Source organism: Misgurnus anguillicaudatus, chromosome 2 (genome assembly GCF_027580225.2).
Source record: "Misgurnus anguillicaudatus chromosome 2, ASM2758022v2, whole genome shotgun sequence".
NCBI lineage: Eukaryota > Metazoa > Chordata > Actinopteri > Cypriniformes > Cobitidae > Misgurnus > Misgurnus anguillicaudatus.
Genome location: NC_073338.2, coordinates 19052922 through 19065918, shown reverse-complemented (window position 1 = coordinate 19065918; position 12997 = coordinate 19052922). Strand labels below are relative to the sequence as shown.

Genomic DNA, 12997 nt, shown 5'->3' with positions numbered 1-12997 from the left:
GAGATTTATCAGTGAAGTAGCAGATATAAGAGAGAACAAAAAATATTTTGTCTGTGTAGAAGCAAAAGATATTTTATTTTAATAAAATATGAATGACCTCATGACTTTTGAACCTGTAGGGGGTGCTGTTGACTTCTACTGCAGACAATCAATAAAACCCTAGCTTTGCTTGTAACAATAGATGTCTCTCACTTCTTTGGTTAAGAGGTTAGTAGGAGTTGGTGTAAAGGTGCAGTGTGCCATTTCTGCACCAACAGTGACACCAAAAGGAATTACAGTGTAGGTTTTACAATAGTGGTGACAAGATGAAGCTTTGAAGCTCTCCAGCCAGATGTGTTGAAAATTGGTTAATTTCTTAATGCTTTAAATGTATGGGAATGACACTTGCTAGTCAGTGCAAAAATAGTGCAAGAAAAATGTATTGCATGGTTCACAAAGACTTGACACTAACATAGGGGTCTTCAACCCTGCTCACGGGACCCACTGTCCTGCAAAGGTTCGTTCCAATCCAACAAATCTGCCTGTAATTTTTTTTTTTTTTTTGGCCCATTTTGCCTTTATTTAAAATAAAACAGTAATTACAAGGTGACAGGAAAGTACAGGGTGGACAGAGGGGTAAGGGATCGGCAAAGGACCTCGAGCCGGGATTCGAACTCGGGTCGCCGGAAGTGCGTCTGCACCATATGTCGGAGCACTGTCCACTACACCATCGGCTCCGACTGTCTGTAATTTTTATGTGATCCTGAAGACCTTGATTATTTTCTCTGGATCCTTAGGACCGGGTTGAAAACCTCTGGACTAGAGGGCCGTTCACATTATAACGATAACTATAACTAGCTTCAGAAGAGTTCCCACCATAACTATAACAATAAAAATACAACAAACAATATTGTTGGGATCACTTTCTGAGCAATTATTTCCCCACCTGATGAACGATAAACCATTGACAGCCAATCAAATCTATTTGAACTTCAAGGTCTATAACATAAAATTACCTCAGGTATCTAGCGCTGATGCAGTTGCTGTGAAATTCACTACGTAATGCTTTTTCCTACCATACTGACTACGCTGAAAGGTATGATATTAACTTAGATTACACAAACTAGTTTAGACTCACTGTTTAGACTTACACGAAACACAGCGTGTTGAGGACATCTGCTGGCTACCCGCTGTGTAAATGCAACAAGAACTGCATATTTACATATTCAGTGGCGTGTCAACAATTGCAAAAGTTTTTATTGCAAGAAATATCTAATAAAAGTTAATGTCATTAAAGGCAAGTATTTGCGAGAGTGCCCCGTGCGTGAGCGAATTAGCATAAAGTTATCGTTATCATGTGGACGCTAATATAGTTATCGTTATAGTTCACTTTATATTTATTGTTATAATGTGAACGGCCCTTAACATGCACATACAAACAAAACAAAGTGATTTGGAGTATTTAAGTTCAGTTTATAATGTTTAATAATTTTCTAACAGGACAGCATTTTTGTTGTGCAAATGAAAATGATGGGATAAGTGGGCAGTGCTTGTGTAACTTGGGAGGGGAAACCTTAATTATTTTTATTTTAAAACAATATTTGTTACACTGTCCTGAATTTATTCAACTTATAAATAAGGTGTCCACCCAGCTAGAAATAAAAAGTTCTAAGAACGTTCCCTGAAAGTCCCCGAATGTTCCCAAAAACATTCTGCCAACGTTAAAAGCGGCTAGTTTTTTTTAAGTTCTAGGAACGTTTCTGTTGTCTGAACGTTAGAGTAATGTTACATTTTACCATTTTTAAACGTTATGACAATGTCATGTTTTGATGTTCACACAGTGTTTGAAACAACAGCTGTTTGTTGTGTTGACTTGTTTGATTGTTATGTAAAATGATAGAGAAAAACATTTAATTTTATTATTTTATAAAACATTATTTCTGACTGTTCAGTAAATATATTGCTGTAGAAAACTCAATTCACTTACTAGGTTTGGATGTTGATGTTTGTTTCATTTTGGGTCACCCTTGTTGTGATTGGTGTTTGTTTTGGTTGGTCTCTTGACACTTGGCTTGTTGCCTGCTGGTTTTTTCCTGGTTGTGTTGACTTTGTGTTAATGCACCACATTTGTTATGAACATGCCAAGTTAATAGTGTTATTCTGTGGTTGTTGGTACTTAATGGTAAAGATCATCACCTAATTCATTTACTAATCAAAAGTTTATTTTCTGTTAAAAAAGATCCAGCACTTTCACAGCATTTTGTCATTAAGGATTTTAGAAACTTTGGACAAAAAATATCTGCTGTATTATTGGGATGCACAAACATCAAGAATCAGACTATGAATCTCAATCATGGTGACAATTAAATGAAAAACTTCATGCTGCAATGCATGCTGGGTATTAACAAATTACAAACCTCATTCAGGACTCCCAGCATGCACTGCAGCATGGATAAATAAGGATTTTTTAAACAATTTTGGTTGTCACCATGGTTGAGATTCGTGGTCTGGTTCTTGATGTTTGGGCATCCCAACTGTGCAGTGGATGTTTTTTGTCCAGAGTTTCTGGGGCTCCTTGATGGCGGACTGCTGTGAAAGAGTTGGATCTATTATACAATATTGGCAGAAAATAAACTTTTGATTAGTAAATGAACTGGGTGATGATCTTTACCATTATGTACCAACAACCACAGAAATACACTAATAACTTCTCATAACAAATGTGGTGCATTACCACAAAGTTAACACAACCAGGAAAAAACTAGTAGGCAAAACGTCAAGTGTCAAGAGACCAACTAAAACAAACACGAATCACAATAAGGGTGACTTAAAATGAAACATCAACATCTAAACCTAGTAAGTGAATTGAGTTTTCTACAGCAATATATTTACTGAACATTCAGAAATAATGTTTTATAAAATAATAAAATGCAATGTTTCTCTATCATTTACATAACAATTAAACAAGTCAATGTAATAAACAGTTGTTGTTTTAAACATTGTGTGAACATTAAAACATGACATTGTCATAACGTTTAAAATGGTAAAATGTAACATTACTCTAACGTTCAGACAACAGAAACGTTCCTAGAACTTAAAAAAAACTAGCCGCTTTTAACGTTGGCAGAATGTTTTTGGGAACATTCGGGAACTTTCAGGGAACGTTCTTAGAACTTTTTATTTCTAGCTGGGCAGCCAAAACCAAACCCCTTCCGAATCAGTTCACTGAAACGAGACTTTGAATGCTTTCACTTCCCTAAAGCAATACAAGCCTCAATGAAGGGCTGACATTATCAACATACGCTTCGAAGACTTATATCAGAAGTAACATCACTAGTTCCCAAACATTGTCTCCTATTTTTTTGGCCAAACCTCTAAGCGATTACAAGCAGTCGCGGCCGGTGACTTCTTTTTTCGAGGCCGCAAGATGCAAAGTTCGTCACAACGTGTATGTAGCCCGTATGTGTGTGGTTCGTAATTTCAAAATATGTGTTTGGCGCGTCGAATGAACCTATGTGCCTCACGTGTCTTGTCAAAATAAGTGCCTGCTGCAGACGCGTCTAAAGGGTTTATGATTTAAAAAGACACTCGCGTTTGCCAGATACTCGCATAATCTCATGTGTAATCAGAGTTTACTGTTAAGTGAGTGTCTTGCGTGTATTTTGTGAACGTGAGCGTCTCTTTTATTATGTTTTGACGCGTGCAGCATGGACTTATTTTGACAAAACACGTGATTCACATGACGCAACAAACACATATTTTGAATTTGCGCCCCTCAGAAGAGCAGTCACAAGCTGCCACTGATTACAAGCCATTTAGAGCCACAGATCTATCAACTTTTTTATGAATCAAATTTTATTTCAATAGTTAAAAGTCTAAGTATATTAGACAACATGTATTAGTTTGCATGAGCAAAACTAGGAGGATACGGAAACCTTGTTATAGTGTGAGGGCCTTTAACAGCCCATGCATGTATTATCTAGACAACATCAGAATTCAGATCAGTCAACCTGCAGAAGATGCTGTCAATTCCCACTTAAACCTCCTGAGCGGGACCATCAATACAGCATTAATGCCTCCCTGCAGTTTGCCAGCTTAGTAGGAGCATATATGTCTAAAAAAAGCCATTTGTTTGAAAGGTAATACACAATGCTTCAGCACCAAATCTATGTAGGACAGAGCAGCTGAGGAAATGTAAAGAAATGCATCACTGAACTACAGCATGAAGGAGGATAGTTTATCCTGTTTGATAATGAGTCCAGCATCTCACATTAATACAATTACATAGCTATTTATCCAGGCAAATCCTATTTATTTCCCATCACGGTTCGGCAGAATTTCCCTGTTGGATCAATAAAGTATTTTTATTTGATGTAGATTGCCTCTTTCAAAAAGCTGGGCCAAAATTAATGACTTTAATTAATATAAATTTGGAAATGCTTTGTGCTTATGAGAAGTGCAATTTTCTCGAATTAGTCTACAACTTGATGAATGCAGCCGGTCGAAACTGTAGGAGCGCTGCAATTCATCACCACACCACACACTGGCCTATAGTGCAAAGAAATAACAGTGTGTTTTAAAGTATTCCTAAAAATCTTAAAATAAAAATAAGACATAGTCTCAAAATACAATAATTTCTTGCAATCATTCATTTTAAATAATGTTTATATTATATTAATAACTTTTATTATAGCTTTAGCGAATCTTGTTTCACATACCATGATGAATAGTTTGACTATTGATTACTGACTATTGAGTGATCATGAAGATTGGAAAACTAGTTGTCTTCCTAGTCTGCTGTAGTACAGTATGCTGCTTCGGGTTGTAATAAGTTGGCTTTAATGTTTCGCTGAATTCTCACAATCTAATATTTCAAATAGGTTATCTCACAAAGCTGGCAAGCAAACATGTTTTGAATTGAGTCATGGGTTTATAACGCTGATGGCCTTATATAAAACAACTTATTACACGCCGCTTTGGAATGCTTGATTCTGATTGGCCAGTGGAAATATTTTGCGGTTTGTTATTACTAGATGAAACGGATAACATAAAGGCCCCATCCGATTTATCTTGACAGTTTTTAAGTTTAATATATTCAATAAAATGTAATACAAATTTGCATAATTAATGTAAGAATTTATGGTAACACTTTACAATAAGGTTCATTAGTTAACATTAGTTAATGTATTAAAGGTGTAGCGGAGGATTTTTTTGAATTTTAGAAAAGAACCGCCTTCTCCACTTTTTTAAAGAATGCAATTGCACAACACTCCTGATTGACAACTAGGAGGACCAATAGTCTTGATGATCCACCTGAAAAAGGAAATCCTTCACAATACCTTTAACTTACATGAACAAACCATGACCAATACATTTGTTACAGTATTTATTAATTTTTGTTAATGTTAGTTACACTCTAAAAAATGGCTTGGTTATTTTTTACCCATAATGGGTAAATATTTTGAACAGAACACATGCTGGGTTAAAAATGTACCTAATGCTGGGTTATTTTAACCCAACTGCTGGATTATTATACCCCATGGTTGCATAACAACAACCCAACATTGGGTCATTTTAACCCAGCACGTGTTCTGTCCAATATTTACCCATTACGGGTCAAAAATAACCCAGCCATTTTAGAGTGTATTAGAAATAAAGCTGTTCATTGTTTGTTCATGTTAGTTCAAAATGTATTAACTAACATTAACAAGATTTTAATAAAGTGTCAGTAATTGTTAAAATTAATATTAAGAAAGATTAATAAAAGCTGTATAAGTGCAGTTCATTATTTGTTCATGTGGACTAATATAGTTAACTAATGTTAATGAATCTTATTTTAAAGTGTTACTGAATTGATTTATTGTTTTTTGGAAAGCATCTTAACTTAAAGCTTTTAAGAAAAATTTCCCTTGTTTTTTTTTCTGGAAAAGTTTGCATTGCTAAAAAAACATGTCAAATTAATATTCTCTGTATATTTTCTCACGTGGCATACAGCCATAATAAGTGGGATAATGTACATCCAGCCATCTGTTTCGCAAGTAAATCCCATCCGCTTCAAGTTTTAATCACCTTGCCAAGATTTATCTGGTAATAAAAATCAACTGGCTATATGTTACCTCTACTTTCGTCCATAATTTTACATTTCACCAGTCTCATGACACCAATAACCTGGACGTGTTCTATTCAATGGCGGCCATTTTTTTTTTTTAAGGGCGGACGATGCAAAGTTCGTCACAACATGTATGTAGCCCGTCAAGTGTGTGGTTCGTCATTTCAAAATATGTTTTGCTGTGTAGCAAATGGCTCGGAGTCAGATTGAGGCCATTTGGCGTCTGGATCGTAAACAGCCCTAAAATTGTGACTTTAGATAACCCTGTGTCCTGATAACACAATCACCCAGATATCTACCACCTATCAAGGCTGTAAAGTGGGCGACAATTAAAACAAATGCAGTCTTCAAAGGAATCCCACCAGAGAAACCTGAGAGCCGTTCGTTCGACGATCGCCAGAGACACAGCTGGGGGCACAGACGATATGTCTGTGATGAAACCACATTTAAAAATCACAATGAGCTGTTTAAATGTATATATATGTTATATCCCTTTACTGCATGATCATGTATGTGTGATGTAACTGTGTGTTAACACTTTAGTTAGATTTTGTTCACTGTAGCATGGTTCATATCTTAGGTATGAAATTATTATTCAACGAGATCTTAAACCCATGTCTTGTCTAGTATCAAATTAATCTACTCTTTATTTCCCAATCATTTCTATGTATCATATTACCATAAGCCGCATCAATGTCATTTAGTATCGATTTGAAGAGTTATGGAAACAAAGTTTTATCATTATGCAATTACGCAAATGTGATGTCTGAAAGAACAAAGGCTTGTTTCCCCGCGCGACCGAACACATCACACATTGGTCATACACCCAAAATGGGCTGGGCGTGTGAAAGGTCAAAACGGCCTATCGCCCAAGCCATCATTGCTCATTGCTCATTGCTCATTGATCATCGCTCAATAGCTCAATTCGAACGATTCGCTCAGTATCTCAGTCAGTGGCTTAGTTCACTCATGAGCGCCCAGTCGCCCGGTTACCCAGGTAACCCGTCAGCGCAGTTTGGAAACTCGCTGAGACTCACCCAGAGTCCCTCGGATTCATCATCTTTTCTCTGAGCCCTGTCTCTTCAGGACAGTCTTTCCTGGCTTTGCGCTAGAGTTCGGAAAACCCCGCGGACCAATCCGCCCTACGAAACAACTTAACGGACTTCCATCTTAAACGAACACACCTGGATTCTCTCTCTCTCTCCTTGCTCGCACCGCGAGCATAAGAAACTTCGCACCGCATCACAAAGAGCCAAACGCAAGTATAAACTCGTTTAACTCGCTGATGTTCAAGCTTTACCCCTTATGAAAATTAAGGCGATCCTTAGAGATTATCCGATGGTTTGTGCAGATGTTAAGCAATAGTGCTATTGCCAATCTTTCACTCTCTCTAGTTATTTTCAATCTTTTCTTTCTCATCTATGTTTTATGTTATTGTATGTGTGTATGTTTAGTTAGTCGTTATGTGTACTTCATTTTATAGTTAATAAACCGGTTTGCATTTTCACAATTGAATTGTTTCTGTGTTCAATGCTCATGAAATTAAAGTCACTATTTCTGCCTTTTGATCCAGCTACACGCTGCGAGTAGCACTGTATATCAGTGAGAAGGTTAATTTTAAAGGCCATGAAATTAACATTTCTTAGACGTTAATATACGATTATGGATATATGTCTTCGGTGGACGAACATATTAATTAATTGTTATTATTAATTCTGCTACGCCAGGTAAAACCTGATAAACTTGTATAATTAATTACAGTTAATTATACATAATATTCCCTTTTGAGCTAAAATCTAAGATTCCCTTGGGAATCCCCGTAGTGTTTCGGTCGGAGGTTCATAGTGTTTCAAATAACGTTATTTCCCTCCTCCCGCTGAAATTCGCTACATATAATGGTGGAGAACGCGCGGGCAGATTTAAACATTATTTTCTGAGCAAACCAGTTACAAATCAAATGTGTTTTTGCATTGTGTGAATGAAAAAGAACTATCAGCTATAACTGATTTCGTTCTTTCTTTGTATGAATGAAAATGTATTTTCCTGTATCATTTTCAGGACGTAACAGACTCGCGCCCCTGTTATGTATAGTTAACTGCAGTCTTTAAGGTAACCGTATTAAAAACCCTTTGATACGCTGCATTACCGTCTGATTCCGCCTAATAAAGAGTAGAATTCCTTTATTTAGAGCGAAGCGGTGGTCGAGTGAGTACTCCCATCTGATAAGGCCTTTTTGTTAAATCTCCAGGAAATGATTTACAATTAGAGAAGCTGTCTCTTGTATTTTTCCATTTTATTCACGTACGTGGATTTTTAAAATTGTAAGCACCGAGGGTAAGACTTTTCAATTTTAAAGGAGATAAAAACTTGATCAAGTATTTATAGTCACAACGTATGATAAAGCACGTTGGATTCTTGTTTATTTCGTGTCCCGGTAACGTAAGCCAAAAGAGGCACCGGCTGAACACGAGCGAATTACATCCGTCGTCTTAGCAACGCAGCGGCCGCCGATGTAATTACTGTATAGAAGCGAATCTTTGTCAGTTTAAAGCGTACTACCTAGTTCTAACACTAGATGTCAGTCTTGAGTGTCTAACACTTCTTCTTCTCCATTACTCTACGTCTGACTTCCGCTTTCTTTGTTTGTTGGGCGAAATATCGCCATCTAGAGGGAAAAGCTCGTTTGGTCCTCTCATAAACTCTTTTGGGAGTGTATGACAGGAATCCAACTTGGATTTTTGACCTTACTTCAATAACTAGGTTATTCTACTACTTTGTAGTTTTATTTCCTACATATTGAATGTTATGGTCTTAAATTATAAATAATAATTAATATTGCTGTGGCTTTATTAATTTATTATTTCTTTATTTAATTTTTATTTTATTTTGATTTATTTTATTTTTATTTTATTTCATTTTTTTGCTGGTCTCTCTCACTCCTTACTCTCCTGTTCTCTTTTCTATTGTAGAGATTGTATTTTTAATTAAGTTTAAATTTAAATTCAATGCAGTTTGATTTATTTTAAATTTTAATTGAATCAATTCTTTACTGTGAATAGAATTCAGCCCCATAAGTCCCATTCTCAGTGAATTCATTTATGTTTTAACTGGTGCAATAGGATAAGCCCCTGTGCATCTCTTGAAAGCTAACACTTGATAGATGAATCAGAGGCTTCGCCAGCGGTGAGTTCTACAAGAGACCGGTCCCGCTGAACTGACTCGAGTGTGTACAGTCGGGGTGCTGCGGTAGCTCCCTCCTTTAGCACCTTAGGCAGCAAGACACAGTGCAACCTCTGCCACCGGGCACTCCAATCGCTAACCTTGCCAGCTGACACACAAAAGCCCTAGCGGCAGTGCCAGTTGGTGGGTGACACCTTTGAGTGCGGCCCGGCGGTGTGAAGGGTGTGACTGTTGAGCGGTCGAGGTGGGGAGGGCAGAAGGCCCGGCACTCTTGGCTGCGTGCTCAGGGAAGCGCCTTGTCTCTGTGTTCCACCCTGGGTTTCCTTAAATAGTCAACGAGTGTTGGTGTAAAAGAGATGCACTTTTCTCCCCTCTGTAGCCACTAGAGGCACCAGATCCCTATCAGGTTGGGTCTAGCCCAGCCAATCTAGCTAAGCCACTCCCCTAACTCGCATGACTCCATAGTGCCCTCTCCCTGTAAGGCCCTGTCATCAAATTTAGGGTAGAGAACCTGCTAAGCTGAAACAGGAAACCCCTTTTTCCACCTCCTATCCTCTTCATTTTCCCAGCCTTAGGACTTCGTCTGTTGGCGGTCTCAATTCCCATTTTCAGTTTATTTTATTATTATTTTTTTTTTTCTATTATTATTTTTTATTATTTATTTGTTTTTTTTTCCCTCTGTTTTCCCTTTCCTGTTTCATTTCATTTCCAGCAACCTTGCTTTATGTTTTATTTTATTTTTATCATTATAATTAATTAATTTTAATTATTTTGATTCACTTTATTTTGGGTTGAAAGAGCAAAACTGCACAAACCATTAGGAGAATTCATTAGTAATACGCTCGAATAACCAAATGTCCAAGGCGACCTATAGGTTTTAACAAAGCGACAAATTACTAAAATTTTCCCCTTATTTCCCCACACTGATTATCTGTGCCGCTGGAGAAAGGCCCTGATAATAAGCTCATAGCCCACATATATATATTTTATTGCCGTAGCTCGCTGAACTGTGCGGACTCGCATTGGCTCTTTGTGTTTTCTCTTCTACCAGTGTGTCAACATGTCCAGATTACCAAGCCCTGTCAACCACTGGGACCAGCTAGAGGCCTGGCTCAGCGCTGTGACATCTGAACTCCTGCCCAACCTCGCCAATGAACTGCAACACCTGGAAAGAGAGCAACTCGACGGCACCCTGGACAAGTTCATAGCCCACGACCCAACGAGGAGCTACAGTCACAAGGATATAGCCAAGATCACAGGTGCCATCGCTCACAACCTCATCATCCAGCTTAAACTGGGCGAAAGGAACATCGCCCAACTGGAAGAGGATGCAGCAGCTCTACAGCTCCAAGCAGCAGAGGCACGGAGGAATCAGGAGGACGCGCAGAATCGTCTAGATCAGCTGACACAGGGATTAGAGATTCAACATCCATCGACGGAGGAGGAGCACTGGAGGCTAAAGGACGAGATTGGACAACTCCAAGAGGCCTTGTCAAAACTCCGCACAGACACAGAGCACAAGGAGCAACAGGAAAAGACAGCCAGAGAAGAGCTGTCTGGAAAGCTCCAGCAGGCTGAACATCTTCTGGTGAGAGCAAAGGCAGAACTGAAGGAACGTGATGCCAAGCTGAAGGCCTGTGAGAATCACCTGCGAGCATCTCGAGATGAAGGTCGAGCTCTGGCTCAGCAACGAGACCAGGCTAGGGACGACCTTGACTCCGCCCAAAGAGAACTCATTTATGCATATAAACTGCAAGCTGAACAAGTAAGGGAAAAAGCAACCTTTCCCTTTCATTCAACCAGTGAGCCTGCACCCCCCCACCAAAGCTTTTCTGTTGAAAAGGGGGGCGGGAGCCCACTGTTAAAGACATCAGCCAGCATCCCAGAACCTCTCACTACCATAGGGGGGTGGGGACAGACAAATTTCCCGAGGTCACCTGCAGACATGCCCGGCGTGGCACCCAAAGACCTCGACAAGCTGGCTAGAAATATCCCAACATTTACCCCAGAGCCTGCAGGTGGCCATGATATCCACTCTTACCTGCAGGACATTGACTTTTATTTGCAAACACTGCCAAATGTAACCACAAGAGACAAACTGTATCTGCTACGGGTTACTTCCAGTCGTGAGGTGAGGAGTTTCCTTGACCGGCAGCCAGAAAACGTCAAGATGGATTACGAGCAGCTGCAAAAGGCTTTAATAGAAGAGTTTTCGGATCCAGAGGCAGAACAAGGACTTGTTACAGCGATGGACCTCAAACAGAGCCGAAACGAAACTCCACAGGCCTATTACAACAGACTCAGGCGAGCTTACTTTGGCTCACGGAATGAGCCAGGAATGGAGGAGGACTTTAACTTCAGGACCCTCTTCCTGCGAAATCTTCACTTCACAGTAAGCCAACACTTAGGGGTTATGGCCTGCCCTCGCACGATGACAACCAGGCAGCTGCGGGACTTGGCCCATAAAGCTTATAGTAAACAAAGAGCGGCCTCTGAAAAGACTGTTAAAAACCCTGTCATTCTCCCTGTCTCTGAACTGTACCCTGAACTACCACTGGAGGGCGCACGACAGCGCCACAGTGAAAGACCTTTCAACAGAGGGCCAAGAGGGTCAAGAGACTTTACAGCCAGCCAGGAATGGTACGGCCATGAAGGGGCTCGTCCCAAGCACCAAATGGGACGCGCCGAGAGGTCATGGAGCCGGCCAAACTCATCAGACAACCAGAAGGGTGGCGGCTCGTGGGAACCTGGCCGACGACCTAGAGGTAACCGTCCTGCACCTTGCAGATCAAATACTGGTAACAGTCAACAGAGAGATCAGTCTCGATACACACAGAGCAAGGCTAAGTCTGAACTACCCCAGAAACAGAGTGACACAGACACGTCTGAAACAGCAGAGATTCTGAGAATATTGAAGGAGTTAATCCAAAAGAGGCCCCACAAGGAGGACCACGAAGACAAACCCGACTCCTTATTCAAAGACTTTGGCATACAAACAATATCTCAAACACCAACCAACCAAAGCCTGCAAGTACCAGAGAGTGCTGTGTTAAATGTCTCCTTCCCTACAGAGTCACAAGAAACCAGCCTTAACTGCCTTCCTATTAATACCACAGCCCCAGTACCAAGCCTCCTGGGAAACCTGATCGAAAGAGGAGAAGCTAAAAAGCTATATCTATCCATCACCTTGGAAAATGAGGTTGAACTAGAAGCCCTCGTCGACACCGGAGCTGACCTAACGCTGATGTCATCCCAGCTTTTCACCAGACTCCAGAACAGAGCTAAGGCCCAAAATTTGACCCTTAAACCCCAAAGGTGTATGCTGAATGTGCAGTCTTACAGCCAGACTGAAGTTCAACTGCAACAGGTGATTCCCATCCACCTGACGATCGGTCCTATGAGCATCATACACCCTGTGTACATCTCACCAATGGACTCATACCCTCTCCTCATTGGCAAAGACCTGCTAGACCGCTTTGAACCCTTAATGGACTTTAAACAGTTAAAAATTTGGGCTCAAGTGCGAGAACCTTTACCCTTTCAATCAGCCAGATCATCTGAGGTAAACTGCCAGGTCACACAGGTCATGGACGACCCCCCAGCCAGCCACGGGAACTTCGTCTCAGACCTAAACTCCAAAAGTTCACTGCTCTGCACTCTGCATCCAGCCAAAGACTCAGAGCCATACCCAGGACTTGACACACAAGTTCAACAAAATTTAAAAGATGC

At 39.9% G+C, this 12997-nt stretch overlaps 1 protein-coding gene across 1 annotated transcript in view; it reads right to left on the bottom strand.

Annotated features, from left to right (window-relative positions):
* tnn (tenascin N) overlaps positions 1-12997 on the bottom strand; it is a 56727-nt gene that overhangs the window by 7921 nt on the left and 35809 nt on the right. The window lies entirely within an intron of this gene.